Below are 19,174 nucleotides of genomic sequence, written 5' to 3' on the forward strand. Positions count from 1 at the left end.
TACTCCAGGTTGGTGTAAATGTGGTTTTACTTAACAAAGAACTGCTTCCTAGGGTCTCTGCTTTCCAGAATTCTATACTTTCAGATAAAGACCTCAGGGGACATAAACTGAAATTGTCTAACTCAAAATGCTAATCTCACAATAATTATAATAAAAAAGATTGTGAAACCTTTACTAGTAAGATTCTGGGTGATATAAAGGTCCCTGAGTGGCACAAATGGTTTGCACTTGACCATGAACCTGAAAAAAAAAAAATCCCAGGTGGCATAAGTGCTTTATAATAGGCAACTAACATAAAGGCTGATGGTTCAAACCCACCCAGTGTCACACGGAAGAAAGATCTGGTGATTTGCTTCTGTAAAATATCACAGCCAAGAAAACTCTATGGAGGTTTGAAGGCTCAGGACCAAGGTCTCAGGGGATATCTAGGTCAATTGGCATAACATAGTTCATAAAGGTAATGTTCTACATCCTAGTTTGTTGAGTAGTTTCTGGGGTCTTAAAAACTTGAGAGTGGCCATCTAACACACAACTATGGTTTCCTCCTGTCTGGATCAAAGACTCAAACAATTAGTCAACAGGACTAACGGCCCACACAAATATCATAGCCTCCTCTAGCCTGAGACCAGAAGAACTAGATGGTGCCCAGCTACTACTACCAACTGTTCTGACCAGGGACGCAATAGAAGGTCCCAGTTAGAATGGGATAAAAATGTAGAACGAAACCCAAATTCATTAAAAAAAAAAAAAAAAAAACAGACTTGCTGGACTGATAGAATCTGGAGAAACTCTGAGAATATTGCCCTAAGGCACCCTTTTAATCTGGAACTGAAACCAGTCCTGGAGGACTCTTTTCAGCCAAATAATAAATTGTCCTGTAAAGTAAACAATAACACCCGTGAGGAATGTACTCCTTAGAACAATCAACTAACTATATGAGACTAAGCAGGCAACATTTGCCCAAAAGCAAAGATGAGAAGGCAAGGAGGGGCAGGGAAACTGAAGGAACAGATGGAAACTGGGAAAGTAGGGTGGAAATGGGGAGAGTGCCGACATATCGCTGGGATAGCAACCAGTGTCACAGGACAATTTGTGTACAAATTGTTGAATGGGAAACTAATTTGCTATGTAAACTTTCACTTAAAACACAATAAAATATTCCAAAAAAAAAAAAAAAAGAGGACAACAGCCATTACCCCATTAGGGTAAAACAAAAAGCAAATAACTCTAATAGGGCTAATCACCTGCAAATCACATTATTTTTGCCTGAAAGACAGGAGTACATGGTGAGTTATGAATCAATAAAAGCATAACCATAAGCTAAAAAAAAACACTAAGGAACAGTTCTACTCTGTAACACATGGGGTTGCTACGAATAGGAATCGACTCAATGGCAAAGGGTTCAGCTTGGTTTTTTGGGATGGTGTAAATGGAACCAAAAGTTTGGAGATTTGAGTCCACTCAGAGGTGCCTGGGAAGAAAGGCTTGGCAATCTACTTCCAAAAAATCAGCCATCGAAAACCATATGGAGTACGGTTCTACTCTCACGCACACGCGTGGGGTTGCCTGAGTCAGAATTGACTCCAGGGCAACTGCTTTTTTTCTTCTTTTGGTTTAGAGAATCAGAGCAACTGGGAAAGGCACTTTTGCCTTTTGGCACTTGCAATTCCATGCCAGGGCACCCAGCTTGATGAGTAGGGGGGCAGGCTGCATTCAGTCCACTTGCTCCCTCTCTTAGCAAGCAACCTGAACAACCATGTGGAGCAGAATCAAGAATTTCAAAACACCATTAAGAATATCCCTTTCTGCACCTTTTCTTGACAACTCATTTCGAAGTTTAACAACCAACATTGTCAGGAAAGTCTTTTTAATAGTTAACCAGCTACCTTGACAAAACTAGGTAACTTACCTCTCTGTAGTAACAAACCTTCTAATTTTTTTCAAGAAAACCCCTGGTGGTCTCATTTGTAAAAAAGAGATGTTATTTCATAGCAAAGATCATCGAAATTTTCCTCAAAGAGAGCATTGATTCAGGACTTGGAATGATTTAATCATTGAACCAGTGGCCCTAGGAGCACAAAGCCTCAGATAAGAACAGAGCTTATGTGGCAATTCAATATCTCTCAGGTGAAATTGTACTATAAATTCCAAAGACAATAATGGTTAGATCTGTTCAATTAACTTTTGTGACAGCAAATACAATAAAAACATTTTTAATGCAATTTGCCTCACCAGTCCACGGTTCAAATGTGATTGATTTTAAAGGTAAGATCTGATTTTGAAGATTTTTTAGCATTAAATTCTATAGTTCCTGGGATACAAAATGGGGAGAAAACACATTTAAATTATTTTGAGCTGGTTTAGATGCCATCGGATGTATATTTTTCATTCTTCCAGCTCATTAGGAGTCTCTAAAACTTTATTTCTTAAGCAGAGAAAAGAAAAAAAAAAACAGAATCAGTAAAGGAGGTGACCTTTAATTTAAGAAGGCTAGAATTACCATATCATGTGGTGTATAAAACTCACGAAAATACAATGTCCTCATCTGGCTCGCTTTTGAGAGCCTAGTCATGTATAAATTTGACATTATTTGTATAAAATAGATTAAAACAAAAAACGTAAGCTGAGTTGTTATTAAATTTGTGCAAATGCAGTCACTAAATTATAACGGTAAAGCATTATTATGCAAATTGGAGCTAATTTTACAATATCCCCATCTAATTGTTTACAGTGCAGTAGAATTATGGCGCTGTTAAGCAGGACAGGATGTTGTGTGAAAGAGTATGTTTTTAATTTGAACCATTTTTACTTCCTGTGTTTTTTTTTTTTTTTTTTTTTAGCTATGGTACTCATGGAAAAGGGATTTAGCATGGAGAAAACAAGGGCAGATGTCTTCTGCATTGTGTACTCAAGGACTTCGCTAATTAATATTTTCCGTGTGCTTCAGATGCAGAGATGGGTATTGGCTCTCTTCAGAGGTGCACAAAGCTTCCTCTTTTCAGTCTTTACGAGATGTCAGATAGAGCAACCTACAAAGATTCGCTCCAAGGAATATTTTTAAGAGATTTCTTTTGAGATGAAGGGCTCCTTGAGTGTCAGGCATCCTAAGTGGGCCTAAACCTCCAGCTGTGTTTTTAGCAGAAGGGGTTGGGGACGGCTGCTCACAAAGAGTCTGCACAGAATCACGTTGGAAACGGCACTTAAGGAAAGGTTTGGGGAAGAAGATGAGATGACTCTCCACTCGGTGAAGAAATCACATAGAATAAACAATTTCAGCAAGAGGTCAATGAATGTGGCTTTAAAGGAAAGGCCCTTGTGTTCTTAAGATAAGCAAAAATCAGTGTCTGGGGCTCCTTTACTGAGAGCATTCTGCTTACTGTTCCCCTTACAATCCCTATTTTATCCTTCCTATTACTCAGCGATTTCATATAAGCTAAACTGTCAGCATATGAGAAACCTCCCTGCCAATGAGATGACTTTTTTTTTTTCTTTCCAGAAAGCCTTGCCAAGTTTATGAGCCAAGAAATAGCTGAATTATAATGGCTGGAACTTCAAAGAGATAGAAGAGTGAAAGGTATTAAAATATTTTTTGTAAAAACCCCTGACTCTTAAAATCAGCAGGAGCTGATGGATATGAGAATAACACAGCAAAAAGTACAGTTATGATGGGAAGGGGTTGAATATCTGGTGATAAGAAGGTGCCCCCAGGTGGATCCTTATTGCCTAGTTACTGTTCATCCCTGGGGGGAAATGTGAGTACAAAATTCAAGGGGGAAGGATGTCAGGTAAACAGGACCTCATTGTTTTTCTCCTGGTTTAGCGCAGGTTGCCCCTGCTCCCGTGATCCACATTTGTTTTCTTTGATTCGAGTCTTACAAAGGTCTCAATGCACAGTCTCTTGATCACTCCACCAGTTATATTAAAATGAACCGATTTTTAATTATTTATTTGATGTACCCGCAATGACCCCTACCAGCGCTTTTTCTGCATTCGGAAGTCCTCTATCTCTACTTTTGCTCTCCTTTCCAAAACCTGTTATACAGAAATGACCTTAAATGCAACAAAATGAGTTACTCCTCCCAGGAGCCTTGCACTTTAACAGAGATCAGAGCTTAAAATTCCATGGTCAACAGGGATTGAGGACCTCTTTATCCTTAAAAAAAAATCAGTTGCTGAGTTAACTCCTGGCAACCTCATGCGTGTCCTAGTAGAACTCTGCTCCATAGGGCTTTCAATGTCTGACTTTTCAATAGTGGATCTCCAGGCCTTTCTGCTGAGGCACCTCTGGGTGGACTCAAACCTCCAACCTTTTATTTAGTAGCCAGGCATGTTAACTCCCTCTTTATCCTTAAGGCATAGCTTTCAACCTCAACTTTCCCTCCTGGTTTAAGATGGGTGCTGTTGTCACATTTATGCCCCCGCAGGAAGGAGAGGCAATGGTGCATAAATGAGTCCTATCTGACTGTTCCCCTTTTACGCTGTTTCCTCAGAAGTTTCCCAAATGATTTTTGCTTACATCTTTTGACCGTAATCTTTTGCTTGGGAATATTTCCACACTAAATAAAATCAGTATTTTTGACAGTAAGAAAAAAAGGGAGAATAATTACTAGATAGGTGGCCAGAAGTTTCCGCTGCATCTCGTATAATGTAAACGTCCTGACAATTACTTACCTACTTCAATTACGTCCAAGCCCCATCCTCCTTTGTTAGCTTATTCTATCATCTTTTAAAAGATTAATGAATATATGGCCATTTCAAAGGGCTGAATTGTGGTTCAAGAAAAAGTATTTCCATGTATATGGAATGAAACACCTGGTCCCTTAATCAAGACTGTAGCTCATTCTTTATTCTGAGCTATATTGAGAATGGCGATTGAGCATAATTATTGCTTATTATTACCCTTTCATGACTAAGCAATCCTTAATTTTTCATGGTAATGGGACACTAGATTATCATGGATAAAAACAAACAAAGAAATCTGGTGAAATGCCCGAATTAAACCAATTTTCAGGGTTTAAAAAAAAATCCCTGTTGGCAACCAATGTCACAAAAACAATATGTGGATCAATTGTTTAATGAGAAACTAATTTGCTCTGTAAACTTTCACTAAAGCACAATTTAAAAAAAAAAAAAATCCCCATGTAAATTTTCAGTTGAGTTTCACACAAATAAAAGTAATGAAGAAACCAAGTACTTTTCTAAATAATCTCTAATTCTGTGTAGGCTAACCCACACACAGAAGAAAATTATAGTTCATATAAGGGAAAAAGACAGGAGGAATCCTTCTTGTCGTTTAAAGAAAGTTGTCAAGAAAAGTGTCTTAATATTTTAGTGTGTTGGTGTGAATTATGTGGTATTTAGGGATAAACAACTAAGGTAATATTTCTCTCTTTTGCTTTTCCCTGCTTGTTCTGACAGAGTAGGGTTGGTTAGAAGCCAAACGGTAAACCAGCGCTAAGGCTTCCAGAAAGCACATGGATAATGCAACCTGAAGGAGAAAGGGGAGGACATATCCACATCCACAGCAGGTGTCATTCAGAGCCATGAAACCTCTTAATAGGTTACATACCTAATACCTAAGCCTACTTCGCTTATCCGGTTAAGACCTTTCCAGGGGTCAGTTCATGGCTTTTGCTCAACCCATCTCCAGTCACCAGGACCTGCTAGTATAATATGGAATTGTACTCACACACACCTGGCTTCAAGTCCTTGCCCTACTATTTAGGAGGCACAAGGTCTTGGACAAAGAACCCAAACCTTCTGGTGCTGAGTTTCACCACCTTTAAAGTGTTATGAAGACGCAGGAGGCATCATGATGGACACACCTGGCACATAGTAGTGGTCTGAACATTGGTTGGGTTCCAGGGAGAAAAGAAGAGAGCTAGAGGTCAGTTGGAAACTTTTAGACAAATTTGTGTAATGTTCTTTTTCCATTATGGCTACATGGTGAAATGTGATGGTTAATTAAACACATGCAATGATAGAAATTTGCTCTACAGACTGAGCATGAATCATCAATAACACTATAACTATAAGGAACATCAATGTTTTTGACTGTTCACAAAATGCTTCACTGTCCTTGTACAACCTTGGGTCGTTATGATTATTGAGGTTTTCTTTGTACTGCCAAAAAAATACTGGTTGAAACAGCATTTGGGTTAATCAGGTGCCAAGGAACAGAAGTTCGCTGTATCCACTATCTACCTTAATGTGCTTTGCAAGTATTATTAACTACTTTCTAGACCAAGATATTTCCATTAGCCCACAAGTACTTTCATACAACACATAAAATGCAAAGCTTAAGCTGATGAAAATAAGAAGTCAGATCCACTTCATAGTAAATGTTTTTCACACATTTTTCAATACTTAGTATATTACAGATGTGGGAAATGTCACCATCTTTTTTTCTGGGTCTATCAGGAGTGACTACAAAGTGATGACTGGTGACTGCCTGTACGTATTTAAAACAAACACATAGGGATTGAAACAGCCAAAATAGTTGTCCATCAAGAAGTAACTTTAGGAACTCATATTGATTCCAGAAATGCTGAATTTATTCAAAATATCATTGGACTTTGCTTCAGACATGTTTATAAACCACACAAGAACGTTCTATTCACACCTTAAAATTATATCTCATTTTTGCTTAAAAACAGTGCTATCCAGATAAATCACTCTTTGTACTTACCAGGTTTGTTTTCAATTGCTTTTGGCTATTTCTAAAAATTAAATGCACCTTCAAAGCACAAAAATACATCATCACTGAGGACATTGAAAAGATTCTGAAAGCAATTAAAAAGATGATTGCTTTTTTTTAAATTTTAAACAAAGCAACAACATTGGAAGTATGGGTATGGCATCCCAGAGGACTGAATAGAAGCAAACGACTCTCATTTGGACGAATACATTTTGGTGGGTTTCTTTTTATAAAGCTGTCACCTCAGGTATACCATCTGTTGAGCCTTCCCGAATCTGTCAGACAAGAACATTTTCATCATTTCTTCCATTCTTAGAGAGCACGACAAGAGAACGCATGGAGGCCAGAATAAAAGCATGGAGAATTTGGGAAAGCAATACATTAGCATCTCAGGTTTAAAAAAAAAAAAAAAGGAATGGTAGAGGAAGCAGGGACAGAAAAGCACTACAAGGCAAAATAGGAGGAAGTAGCTATTGTCTTCGAATATTTCCTAGGTTAAAAAAAAAAAATTTTTTTTTTTTTATTGATTCAAGTGTTCTTGTTAGCAATAAGTATTATTGAGCATTTCCCATGAGCCAATCACCATCCTTTTTGCCTGATATACGAAATCTCATATTCAACCCTCCCAAAAACCCATCCAATGGAGGGGATGAGTCCTTTATGGATGTGGAAGAAAGGATTTTTCTTCCTGTTAGTATATGGACTATATGAGATTCAAACCCATTTTTCTCTGATTCCAAAGCCAGTCATCTCTCATATTGCACCAAGAAGCTAACAAAAACTTGATCTCACATGTGATTGTTAGGAAGATGGCAAGTTCAGAAACAACTAAGGCAACCTGTCAGGGAACTAGGATACGCTGTTTGTCACTCTGAGCCCGTCTCATATGATTTTTGTTGATTCCATCAGGTACCTTTTTTGAGCCTTGGTCCATTTCTTGAAATCTCAGAGCACTCATCTGGGATCAAGGGGATCACAACCTCAAATTAATTGAAGCCAGTGAGCCATTATGGTATTTCTTCGTGCAATTTTATTTGATTAAGTTCACTTTTCAAACTGTGTCAATTTTTTTCTGTATTGGTCCATGTCTATAATGGTCTATATTGGCCCATGTCCATTCAGCCCATGGCTTTAATACTTCTTATGCCTCAATAGGGTGCCATTAGGAAAAAAAATTGTACACCTGGTGAATGGAAATAATTGACACAGTTGGACTAGTGTTCCTATTTCTCTACAGATCATTATTGCCTTAGGTTTTCCATTCCTTTTTTTCCCCTCACATTCCACATATCCCTTTCCTATGTTCCTCTGTGAATCAAGATAAAACGAGCAAGGAAACAGAGAGTCCTCCTTCCGTCTGACTCCTGACCACACATAATCACATGAACAGCAAATTTTAATTGGTTCATTTCCTGCAAATTCTGTCATGAATGTTTTGTCCATGGATTTAGGTATTAAGTCCTTGATAGTAGCATTCATGCCCAGCTCATTATTACACACAACTTTTGACACAATGCAAGAACTTCCAACTGACCAAGTGTAACCATTATGCACTATTGTTGTGTACCATCTAGTTGATTACAATTCACAGCAACCCTGTAGGACAGAGTAGGGCTGCCCTATAGGGTTTTCAAGTCTGTAATCTTTGTCAGGTTTTTTCTCCTGTAGAGTCGCTGATGGTTTTGAACTGCTGACCTTTCTGTTAGCATCACAGTGCTTAACCATTGCACTACCAGGGCTTCTCCATTATGCATGAATTAGAAGCAGAAGTTGGACCCAGGTTCCTGCTCTTTGTCCTAACATTGTGATGACTTCTTCATCTTGTCAGCTATTACTTGACATAGTGTCAAATACATTTTGAGGGCTCCTGGAAATATTAGAATTAGAATGTTCCTACACAGATCTCAGATTTGGGGGTGGGGGGCAATTATGCCTTTTTTGTTTTTGTTTTTGTGTGATAAAAGATAGACGACTGCTTATTTCCACGAAGATACTTTTGAGTTTTTCCTGTTAAGTAGGGTGGCCTGGGCTGGGGACTTCCTTCCGAAGCAATTTCTTATTCTTGTTTTTGTTAGGCTTTCCTTCTTTATTCCTCTCTTCTACCTCCTTCCCTTCTTGCTCTCCCTCCTCTAGCTCTATTTCTTCTTCCCTGGGGAGGTAATCTAGATTGTAGCCTGTGGGACTCCAGATTCCAATTACTCTTGTTGCTCTATGAAACACCTATCATCAGTTCCTCAGATTTTATTAACTGGACAGATGTATGTGCTCCATTAAAGAAGAAGTGCTGTGGAATGTGGTGTCTTAAGTGCCAAGACTAATCTTCTATTCTGTAGATGTTGGTATTCAGTTAGTCTTGGTTGACTGGGCAATTCCCTTGTAGTTTTTGCTTAATGTCTGAGTAATTGGAGGGAGAAGGACTGTGGTCTGTCTTTCTCCTTTTGTGACTTTTTTCACTTTATTTGCGATTACAAGTGAGTGTGATTTCAGATGAGAAACACTTAACGGTAAGTCCGAGAGATGAAATTTCACTGAGATGCAGAACGCAGGAAAAGAAAATGTGTGAAAAATCACGTTGACGGGGTTGTCTTGGTAGCTAGTAAAGCAGAGAAAGGAAATTCCTGCACAGCAGGCTTTAATAAAATTGGCAGGCAGGGATGTTGGACTGTGTGAGAATACTGGTGAGGAATATAGAGACGCAGAGGAAGTAAAGGTAGCAGAGGTGCCTATGAGCCCTTCTCTCCCTCTGCCTAATTTACTATTTAAATGAGTTTCCAGGTGAGAATGGTTTCCCTATGAGCCTGCACCGGTAGATGTAAGAGCATGATTGTGGCTCCCCACCATAAGGGGTTAACCAAATATTAGCAAGATTATTATTTGGTATTAAAGATTGTCCAATCCTAAGGACGTTTTATGAAGAGTGGACATTTATATTTGTGCACACCAGACTTAGTTATAAATTCAGAATCCCAAAGGACATAAGGTAGGACATGTCAACTCAACAAAAGGATTCACCATGTGATTCTTTTAAAGATACACGTAATCATATACACACTGCTTTAAAACCAAAAAGCTGAACCTATTGCTGTCAAGTTGATTCCGACTCATAGCGACCCTATAGGACAGAGTAGAACTGCTCCATAGGGTTTCCAAGAAGAGGGTGGTTGATTCCAACTGCTGACCTTTTGGTTAGCAGCTGAGCTCTTAACCACTACACCACCAGGGCTCCACAAACTGCTCTACAGCTTTAAAGGTATTATTTCATGTTCCTGCAACTTTTTTGGAATTTTTGTAGCTACCACAAAAAGCAAGCACATTACTAAGGTAAACATGGAAGCTTCATTTCCTTTTTGCCTGGGTCACTCCATCAATGATCCACCATTTACTTATTTGTTTTATTATTTATATCCTGTCACCACCTACTGTTTGTAAGATTATTGAGAGCAAATCATCATCTATTTTCTTCAAGGATGTATCGTCTATGCTTAGAACACTTCATGGCATGTCGTAGGTGCTCAGTAAACATTTGCTGAATGAATGAATGGACCTGGGGGTCAGAGACAGTTTGCCTCACAAGAGTAAATCACTTAAGCCAAAGGTGGCAGCTAGCCCAGAACTGTTTGAGTTCAACCACCTGGCTCTTTGGCATCACTGCCAGGGCTTCCATGTTCCCAGGGTAGGCTGCAGGGGGACCAAGAACTGGGAGCTAGAGTATGACCTATGTGTCAGAGACTGGCAGGGCCATACAGAGAATTATTTGCCTTCAATTCATGAAATATCAATGGGGATGGCGACTTGAAACTTTATCTTTTAGGACCTTCTACTGAAGGGACTTGCTGAAGGCCCTCCTCAAATTGAGAATGGTTACCTGTGAGATAGAGCAGCTTCCAGGGAGAGGGCCCAGCAACTTCAGCCTCTACCAAGTACTTTTTAATTAGTAGCTGGCTCAGAAAAGACAAAGCAGCAAACTTTGCTGGAGAAACCTAAGGCTGAAAGAACTACAACCCTTAGAAGTGGAAGGTCACTTTGCAATGCTGTTGTCTGTCACTCTGAACTTCCTACACCTCCAGGGGAGACCAAGAGCTTAGGCACAAAGTGGGGATAAAAAGCCTATTTTAGCTGCAGATATCTATTAAAAAGAGCTGGGAGGGGATTGCCTAAACCCAGAGCCCTACTTTGCACTTCGATCTGGTGGAGAGGGAGGGGAGGCCACTGGCTCCTGCTGTTCTCAGTGGGGTCCCTCCAAGAGCTGGTCTTGTATTAACCACATCACTGTTTTGTCCCCATCTCGTTATCTGTTCTTGTTAAAATCTTTATTATTCATGGATGTAAAAAAAAAAAAAATCCCATCATTAAACCATCATAAATATTCATAACACTTTGCAATTGTGTGCATTTCATTTAGCCACTTGGCAAAACTTCTCTGAAGTACCAGAGTTTTAAGATCTGGCTAATGAGACCAGAGCCCAGGAAATACAGGGTGGCTTTTCTATTTTATGTTATTTTAACCTGAAAACAAATGCAGACTATAAATAATAATTACAAGAGATAAGCAGGGGAGGCGTCCCCTTGCAAAGAAGAGCCACACATTCCTTGGCTTTGTCTTGATTGTGCTTTTGTGTCAAGCGGAAGATAAGGGTAAACAGTGTAAGACGAGGGGGAATAGCCAGGCTGCAATGCTAATGGATTTATCCAGGAGCCAACAAAGGCCAGATAAACCCCCTGCTTTGATTAACAGGGACCTTTCTTCTCCTGTTCTGTATAATTACTGACGTCAGGTTGGAGTTGAGATAAGCGCATCCCTTTTCTTGGACTTATAGCAGGCGGCCATCCCATTTTCAGTGTCTAAGAAAGAATTATATCCATCTCTCTCTCTTCTTCTAGTCCAGTTTATCTAAGCTGTGCACTCTTCCATCAGTACTGAGAGCTTTTCATAGGAGTAAAAGAGAACTCAGCAAACTTCTGCAGCAGCCGAGTGGTGTTGGAGTAATGTCCCTCCCCCATCCCACTTACTCCCCTTCGGGGCACACAGATTTAAACCAGTGGGGGGATCTTTTGCACCACAAATTCATGCCTTGAAACACTTTTTTCCCCGTCTTTTCGGCTTAAGGATTCTCACCACTGAAAAGGAATGTTTATACGGTGTGAGCTTGTAGAGAGGAAATATTTACACCAATATAAGTTTCGCGGCCCCTTGCCTGCACTGGTTTAGAATTCCGCCACGCCATTACTGACGGCGTTTATATCTGATAATGAGATGCCTTCTCTGCATAGTGGCTAACAGGTGCCAGAAAATACTGATAACATTCAAGGCTGCTCAGCAAGTTCTGCTTTTCTTGAGGAGTTTATGCCAAGTAGAAACATGTTTCCACCAATCCGAGTATGAGACTGCTGTTAGTGTATATCACATTGCGAGCAAATGTCTCATGTTAATGGAAGAGAGCTCTAGGTTCCCAATCAGAGGACCAATTAAGGAAAGTTCTCGTTGGTCTGCTCCTGCGGTATTAGAGTAGGTCCTTTTTCTCCCTATTGATCCTTGAGCTCATTTGTGGTGGTGTTTGGCATTGTTTGTTGGCCGTCTCAAAGACGTTCTAATTAGAATCTTACTTTTATAACTCTTCCCTGTGCCAGGTGATACAGGATGTCAGCAGGGTGAGGGAGTTTTGTCACTATTTATTTTATATCTGACCCCATCCAAAAAAAAAAAAAGTTTTAGTCTTCAAGAAAATCAAGTATGCCATTTTATATAATTCATTGTGTCAATTTGGATTTGATGACCTTTGAAATAGAGCATATTTCTTTAGTACTGTAGCATATTGAATTTCAAAATCAGGTTTTAAACTTCTAGCAGTATTAATTACTCCCTCTGTGCTTCTATTGCACCTTCTTCATAACCATCTTATTCTATTTGTTTAATAGACTCTTTTGCTTGGAAGGAACTGTGATTTGCTCAGGACAGCTTAAGTAATGAGGGTGTATTTTAAGGATGCCTACACTAATAATCTCTGGTTCCACGTCCCTTCCAAATTTGGCTTGAATTTCTGGCAGTTCCCTGTCATGTACTGCTGCAGCCGCTTTTGAACAATCTTCACCAAAATTTTACTTGCATGTGATATTAATGATATTGTTCGATAATTTCCACATTTGGTTGGATCACCATTCTGGAGAATAGGCGTGAATTGTGGTGTCGGTGAAGAACACTGAATGGACTGCCAAAAGAACGGACGAATCTGTCTTGGGAGAAGTACAGCCACAATGCTCCTTAGAAGCAAGGATGGTGAGACTATGTCTCATATACTTTGGACATGGTATCAGGAGGGCTCAGTACCTGGAGAAGGACATCATGCTTGATAAAGTAGAGGGTCAGCGAAAAAGAGGAAGAGCCTCAACGAGATGAATTGACACAGGGGCTGCAGCAATGGGCTCAAGCATAAGAACAATTGTGAGGATGGCGAAGGACTGGGCAGTGTTTTGTTCTGTTGTGCATAGGGTCACTATGAGTCAGAACCGACTTGATGGCATCTAACAACAACAACACACTAATTATGGAGCCCTGGTGGTGCAGTTGTTAAGAGCTCAGACTGCTAACTTAAAGGTCAGCAGTTCAAATCCACCAGCCATTCCTTGGAAACCCTATGGGGCAAGTTCTACTCTGTCCTGTTGGGTCACCATAAGTCAGAATTGACTGGACGGAAACAGGTTTATGCTAATAATGGGAGCCCTGGTGGTGTAGGGGACCCTGGTTGCACAGTGGTTAAGTGTTTGTCTGTAAACCAAAAGACTGGCAGTTCAAATCCACCAGCCTCTGCTTTGAAAACCTGTGGGAAAACCTACAGTAACTGAAACTAGAAAGTGGCTCTGGGTTAAAGGAAGTACCTCTATGGAACTAAGCAATTGATGTTAGGGCTTTCTTGGAAGAAAGGTGACTTAGATACTTTTATTTGCTCCTTTTTTGTTTATCTCCATTTTTTCATACTCATTCTATTTATATTACCTTTCAAGAGGAACCAACTAATTGTCTTGGGTAATTATTAACTACAAGAATGGGGAAAGATTTTTTTCCTTTCCTTGCTGAGCCACATACAGAACTCCAACCAGTCTGTGGATTGATGCCTCTGGGTCAGGGGCCCACTCTCTGTCCAATCGGCTGTGGCCAAAGATGCGATAACTTGGTGTATTACATGGCTCCCAAGGACTGCCTTCTTCCTTAGAAGGGGCTGTGAATATGGCTGTCTCCATGACTGATGTGTACAGTCCTTTGGGAGCTGTTCATCGGTGGGATGAGTTTGTTATTTAAAATAATATCTATAGTGCTTAGCACAGGTTCTGGCATATAGTAAGTGCTCCATAAATTATGGTTAAATGAATAAGTGAAACTTTATATTCTTCTTTCCTGGGGCTAGGTTTGGGGTGAAGTGAAGTAATTTGTGGTCTGCGTATGATTTGGTACCATTTACTTGTCAATAGCAGTGAATTACAGAGGGTTCTGGATTCTAAGAAATGGTTTATCTCACTTTTTCTCTGTTCTTTCCAGAGAATTTTTTTTCCTTGATCTATAAGAATCAAGTCACTGTGGTACAGTCAGCAAGTCAGTTTTCTATGATGTAAAGGCCAAACCTCATTTTAGGATGAGAAACTTGCTGTGTCTTCAGGCATTCTCTTGAACACCTGGAGCCACTCTCTGTAGAAGACTACAGAATATACTCCCAGTAGGCCATGATTAGAAACCCTGGTGGCCTAGAGGTTAAGTGCTACGGCTGCTAACCAAAAGGTCGGCAGTTCAAATTCACCAGCGGCTCCTTGGAAATCCTGTGCAACAGTTCTACTCTGTCCTATAAGGTCGCTATGAGTCGGAATAGACTCAAAGGTCTGTTCCTGCCTAGATGTGCCTCTGATCAGTCATTATTTTCATTTGTTCCTGCCTGTACACCCATAAACTAGATTAGGGCAGAGAATCAGTTTAGAAGCACAGAAAACATTGTAGTGATTGGAAAATCAATCTGCCTTTTTCTAAATTCTCCACCAAAAAAAAGAATGCCAATCCCTTCAAAGTGGCAGCCTCAGATTTCTTCCATATTGCTCGAAGACAAACTTCCTTGTATCTAGGGGGAGGGAATGTGGTGTTCTAAAGGCTGTATACACCTCTCAAAGACAATTATCTTTGCTTCCATTTAAGGTGACTCTTTTGCTTCCTTGTAGCATCCTGGGTCGGAATATAGTCAAAGTTTTACTTTGGCTCTCATGGACTTGTTTTTAATTTTCTCCAGCTTCAATTTGAACTTGCATATTAGCAACTGGTGGTCTGTTCTGCACTCAGCTCCTAGCCTTGTTCTGACTGATGACATTGAGCCTCTCCATCATTTCTTTCCAGAGATGTAGTCAGTTTAGATCCTGTGCATTACAACTGGCAAGGTCCTTGTGTTGCCATTTATGTTGCTGAAAAAAGATATCTCCATGAATATGTCACTGATCTTACAAAGTTCTATCATGCAATCTCCAGCATTGTTTCTACCACCAAGGACAAATTATCAAACTACTGATCCTTCTTCGTTTCCAACTTTCACATTCCAATCACCAATAATTATGAATGCATCTTGATTACATGTATGATCAATTTCAGACTGTAAAAGTTGGTAAAAATCTTCAGTTTCTTCATCTTTGGCATTAGTGGTTGGTGTGTAAATTTGAATAATAGTCATATTAACTGGTCTTCCTTGTAGGTGTATGAATGATATGTTCTTTTTGGCTATGAATGCCACACCTTCCTCTTAATTTGTCATTTCCAGCACAGTAGACCATACGATTGTCCAATTTAAAATGGCCAATACCAGTCCATTTCAGATTACGAATGCTTGCTTACTTTGGACATGTTGTCAGGAGGGACCAGTCCCCGAGAAGGCCATCATGCTTGGTAAAGTAAAGCGTCAGTGAAAAAGAGGAAGACTCTCAATGAGATGGACTGACACAGTTGCTACAACAATGGGCTTAAACATAGCAGTGGTTCTGAGGATGGCGCAAGACTGGGCAGTATTTTATTCTGTTGTACGTAGGGTCATTATGAATTGGAACTGACTCAATGGCACCTAACAAAAACAACAACATCCTGGGGTGTTTGGGTCAATGTCTGTGAAAATGTAATGTTCACCCACTTTATTTTTCTCCCTCTTCTCTACAGGGCCGCCAAACTCCAGGCCAGAGCAGAGTGGTGCGTGCGCCTGCTGTGAGCAACTTAACGAAGAAGCCTGGTGTCCACAGTAGACGAGTAGGTAATAAGTCTTGTGGGCAGGATCGATGACAAAAGGAAGAAAAAAAAAAGCAAAACTAAGAGATGAGGACAGCCAAACAGATTCCAGCTAAAACTGATTCAGCTTGCTAATGAATCCACCAGCAAGCACTGAATTCTTGATGCCCCCCTCACTTCTCAAATCAAGTTTAAAAATTGATTCCATGCCAGTTACAAGGGGCAGAGCTGTCACTTACCAGGGAGATTAACTTGCTTTGTTGAATACTGACAGGGAACAGGGAAGGGCAGGACCCACACAGAATACAGAACGCTCTAATTCACGGTGGCCTCAGAACCTGAACTAGGAATGAATGAGGAGTTTATAATTTGTACCAGCATCCAGTCCAGACTGAGGTAAATTTACAGAGTGAACTTAAGGAAGTCCCAAGGCAACATGAATTTTGTCAACTTTGTGGGTCCTTGTGCTTGCCCACACTGGTCAGTCTTTCATAGGTACAGATCCTACTCCTCTAGTGATCAGAGTTCAGGCACTCTCAGTCTGACTGATCAGAAAAGCTCGGGGCCCAAACTTTGAATGATGGCTCTGCCTGCCCTGGAATGTCAGGGAGTTCAGGAGCCTCCTTGGCTCTGTGGGTGGGGAAGTCAGCTGAACTGAGGAAAAGACACCAAGGGTACAAAATGCCAAGTGATGTTCCCTGCTTGAGTAGACATTTTCCCATTTATAGCTGGGGTTTTGGGAAATTTTCTAAACTAACGTCAGATACGTGAACACCATGTTACCTGGCTTGCCGATAACCTGGCATGATTCCACCTAAATACCACATGTTTTGTCCTATGGCTTTAGATGTTATCAAACTGTTTTTTAAATGTGTCTGAAGTAGCCCTCAGTGTCCTTTTAAATGCCACACTGCTTAGCACAGACAATGCCAAGAAAAAGAGTGCTGTGAATGCATAAAATTAGAGAAAATGTAAAAGGCTGCAAACGTGTGTATGTGGGGGGAGGGGAACTGCTGAAAGAAGTGACAGTGCATTCGTTAATTCTTCTGAGTTTTTACAGATTCGTTTGAATATGGACAGAAGATTGGAGGCACCTTGAGAAATTATGGAAGAAATTTACAAATTTGAAAAGTTGCCTAGTGACCCTGTCTCAATGAGATTGTGTTTTGACTGTATTTGAAACTTCCTAAAGAAGAGATGGAGCCCTGGTGGCACCGTGGTTAAGAGCTCCACTGCTAACCAAAAGGTCATCAGTTCAAATCCACCAGCCGCTCCTTGGAAACCCGTGGGGCAGTCCTACTCTGTCCTATAGGGTCACTATGAGTTGGAATCGACTGGACTGCAAAGGTTTTTTTTTTTTTTTTTGTAAAGAGGACAAACACATCATTTATTTTTCCTTCAGCTGAAGCTTTTAATCAAATTGTTAGGAATGAAGAGTAACAGACTGGAGGTCTCTGTCCAAATCCAGAATCAACTTGACTCTCCTTCTTTCCCTGGGCTACCTGAGTTAAGTAGCTTTCTTCTCTCTGTTCCTCCAGGGAAGAACGATGACAATCCTCCTCTCCAGTTAATTCTTCCCAAGCTTGTTGGAAAGAACCATTAGTTTGTGTTTTATTCTTTATGCCTTTAAGATCTTGGGATGAAATATTCTCTATAAACCACAAAGCCTATTACTATTTTAAGTACCTGCATCTTCCAGGAGAAGGAACGCTGGCTTCCTGCAGGAGAAATAAATGGAGTCAGCTTTCTGGCTGGCACACTGTCTTCAGGGAAAAAAGAAAAAAAGAAAGACACAGATCTTTTTGTTCTATCTACTGCAGAAAATGTGTCCAGATCTCATAAAGCAGAGTACAAATTTCAGAGGAGTTGCAACTTTCACACTCTGTGCTAAACAAATCTTTTTTTTTTTTTTTTTTTTGGTCCTAAAGAACAAGCTCTAAACACAAAAAGGAGAATATACTAAGGTGTCGACAAAATGCATTTTCGAAGATCTGTGTGGGAAGAAATGTGTTTTTTTCTCTTATTTTAGTGTCTTGTTTCATGACTGTGAAGGAAAGAAGACGACTTTGGCTACCCACATCTCAAATGATATGTGCAGTTCAAGGGAGCACCTGGCACTCTTGAACAAAAGAACATGCAAAAATATTTTGTTCTATTTTCCCATTGTAATCTCTTTTAGAAATTTTTTTTGTCCTTTCCTTTGTGTTCCTGTCAAGATTGACAAGGATCGTGTGTTTACCAACTGACATGAAGTTCTTGCTTGAATAATCATGACTAAACTCCAGGATATTTCAAAGTGCGTTATTGACTCTGAGAGCCCATACTAGATTGGATTCTTCTGAATTAACTCTAACTGACAGCATTGGTGAGGTAGTGCTTTTACCCCACATTGCAATCCTCTCGGGTTCCGGCCACATCTCTGATGCTGGTGTCCTCGTCCCAGGGCTGTGATGATACAGGTTGTGGTGCTAAAAAGGCTTCCCCCATTAATGTTACAGAAAACCTCACGCTTGGGAATTAAATGCTGAATCAAAGAGCAAACGGCAGGAAGAAGAGCTAAAAGTTCTTTTTACTTGAAGTAGGTGGCACTATCTTGTTGACCTTGCTTTGGAGTGGACACCAGCTAATGTTGTTGCTGGGGGTGAGATGAACACTTAGAAAGGAGCAGGTGGAGGCTTTCGGTGAGACGTACTGCAATCATATTTCATTTTCAGCAGGTGCTGAGGATCTTGGGAAGAGAGTGTGACAATCTCCGATGAGAGCTGTCGAAAGTGTCATTATGTTGGGATATACTGAACATGAGGCCTTTAGTTGCCTTTCTTCTCCCCAATTGTAAGAGGTGGCTCCAGAAATTCTGTATAGGAAGGGCTTAGAAGCTTTATCTTGTTTGGAAAGCAGGAGTGATGGTGGTTTGCGTGGTAGTGGACTTGCCTGAAGGCTGCATTTGCATAGCAAGCCCATTATTTCTACTTTAAAAACAAACAAACAAGCCCATTTGCTATCAAGTAGACTCCGTCTGACTCGTGGCAGCCCCATATGTGTCAGAGCAGAAGTATGCTCCATAGAGTTTTCAATGGATGATTTTCTCAAAGTAGATTGCCAGGCCTTTCTTCCTGGGTACCTCTATGTGGACTTACCTCTAACTTTTCAGTTAGCACCCAAGAGTGTTAACCATTTTCACCCCCAGGAATTCCTGTGTCTACTTAGGTGATATGTTTTTTTTAGAGTGGCTTGGCTAA

Source organism: Loxodonta africana, chromosome 2, assembly GCF_030014295.1.
Source record: "Loxodonta africana isolate mLoxAfr1 chromosome 2, mLoxAfr1.hap2, whole genome shotgun sequence".
NCBI classification, from domain to species: Eukaryota; Metazoa; Chordata; class Mammalia; order Proboscidea; family Elephantidae; genus Loxodonta; species Loxodonta africana.